This window comes from Plectropomus leopardus, unplaced genomic scaffold (genome assembly GCF_008729295.1).
Source record: "Plectropomus leopardus isolate mb unplaced genomic scaffold, YSFRI_Pleo_2.0 unplaced_scaffold13767, whole genome shotgun sequence".
In the NCBI taxonomy this organism is placed as follows: Eukaryota; Metazoa; Chordata; class Actinopteri; order Perciformes; family Serranidae; genus Plectropomus; species Plectropomus leopardus.
In genome coordinates, this window is record NW_024614688.1 from 1 (window position 1) to 2,217 (window position 2,217).

General features: G+C 45.0%; 2 non-coding genes across 2 annotated transcripts; both read right to left on the reverse strand.

The window, feature by feature from the left end:
- Positions 1–855: 855 nt before the first annotated feature.
- trnas-uga lies at positions 856–937 on the reverse strand. Its single transcript has one exon. It is a non-coding gene; the product is annotated as a tRNA-Ser (tRNA).
- An 893-nt stretch (positions 938–1,830) lies between these two features.
- Positions 1,831–1,912, reverse strand: trnas-uga. The gene has a single exon. It is a non-coding gene; the product is annotated as a tRNA-Ser (tRNA).
- Positions 1,913–2,217: the final 305 nt, after the last annotated feature.

Genomic DNA, 2,217 nt, shown 5'->3' on the forward strand with positions numbered 1-2,217 from the left:
TTTCCATTTCATTGTGAGTTTTCTCAGATTTTTACTTTCTAGCCAAACCTTTTTGGCTATGTTCAAATTCATCCTGTGCCTGCCCCATTTGGACCTGTATAGTGATCAGTCACAACATTAAATTATGTGTGACCCTACACCTGCATCTGCAGAGGACAGGCCTCTTTGTGTTTTTGTTGCACTTTCAGTTTTCTTGCCTGATATGTATTGGCTGATTATATCCACGTAGCATTTTTTCTTTAGCAGAAAAGCTGTGGCCTGGAGCTGGGGAATGCTTCATCCCAGCATTTAAGAGAAAAATGCTCCCAGCACTTTTTTAAAGGATTTTTTTTAAATTATTTTTTAAATTTTTCTATGACAACAATATCTTGACATTAGTATTAGCTTGTAAGCTAATGTGACACTATGTCAACAGAGGGCTGACTACACAGGTAACAACAAGCTAACAACTGTACAATGATAAAAGCATATCACACACCAGCAACATCCAGTGTCCGCCAGCCGCTCTCACAAACAAGCTTCTCTGTCTAGCTAGTGGCAGTGACATCACCAGTGCCTTTTTAAAAAGTTCAGAGATTTTCAACCAGAAGCAGCTGCTTGTAAAAAAGGTGGAGCACTCTGAAAAGAGACACTGAGTGCAGTGCTTTTTCAGCCACAGGTAGCCACACATACCTGCTTCTCATAGGGAAGTATTGAAGAAAGGACACAAGCTCCTGATTTACACTGTGAGTAAACACATTACGGGGAATTTTGAGAACAGTTAGATGGCTTGAGTCTTTTCTAAACACTTTTTGTGGTGTGATCAACTGACAGATGAGTCAGTCTATACAGAAATTAAGCAGCAAAGTTAAGTCACGCTGTGAGCAGGGTTTGAACCTGCGCGGGGAAACCCCATTGGATTTCAAGTCCAACGCCTTAACCACTCGGCCATCACAGCTGGGTATACCTGTAACTTTCCCTGTGTTCCCCCCATATCCACCTGTATACCAATGAGCCACAACATTACATGATGTGCAGCTGTACCCTATATGTGCATCTGGTAAGGGCAGGTCCTGGATCATATGTCCTTGGGTACATCCCATTTCCTTATCCACATCTTCGCATCTCCCTTACTTGCGTCTCTTCCTCGTGTCTTAGTGCTGTCTTTTTAACACTGCAAATTATTTTATTCATTCATTCATTTTCCATAATTGCTTGACCTCGAAAGGGTCGCGGGGGAGCTGGAGTCACTTCCAGCTGTCATCGGGCGGAAGGCGGGGTACACCCTGGACAGGTCGCCAGACTATCGCAGGGCCGACACGTATTGACAGACAACCTTTCGCACACACAGTCACACCTAAGGACAATTTAGAGTCACCAATTAACCTGACCTGCATGTCTTTGGACTGTAGGAGGAAGCCGGAGACCAAGGAGACAACCCACGCAGACAAGGGGAGAACATGCAAACTGCACAGAGGGGCCCCTGCGTATGGACCGAACCCCGTTCCAACCCGGGTTCGAACAGGGGGCAACAGTGCTAACCACAATGCCACTGTCCATGCAATCGTTAACTGATATCTGGTCATGGGGGTGTGTCGGTCGGTAAAAGACATCCGTGAAGGCTGCCCTCGTGTATCCTTACTTCCCTCTCCTCTGAGAGCCTCCTCCCTCCTTGGCTCCTCTCTCCTCCAAGTGCATTTGAGCAATTGGGATGACCTTATGTCCCTTGGTCTTGATTGGTCTTAATTGTAGAATTTATGCTGCAAGTACAAGCAACCTTTGTATTGTATTCAGGGGTCTATCTATGTAGAAATAATGCTATTAAAGTCAGGTAGGTAGTCAGTTAGGTCACGCTGTGAGCAGGGTTTGAACCTGCGCGGGGATACCCCATTGGATTTCAAGTCCAACGCCTTAACCACTCGGCCATCACAGCTATTTTTGCTCCTACATCCTCACGTATCTTGAATTTTTAATCCTTGGCTGTCTAACCAAATGTGTTTTGTATGGTTCAAACAAACCTTGTCTTTGCCTCATTTGGACTTGTATACCGATCAGCCACAACATTAAAATCACTTACAGGTGAAGAGAATCACATTAATCATCTCATTGCAATATTCTGCTGGAAAACCTTGGGTCTTGGCATACATGTAGATGCCATTTGACATGTACCACCCACCCAAAGACCATTACCAAGACCAAGTAAACCCCACATGGCAATGGCACTCCCCGATGGCAGTG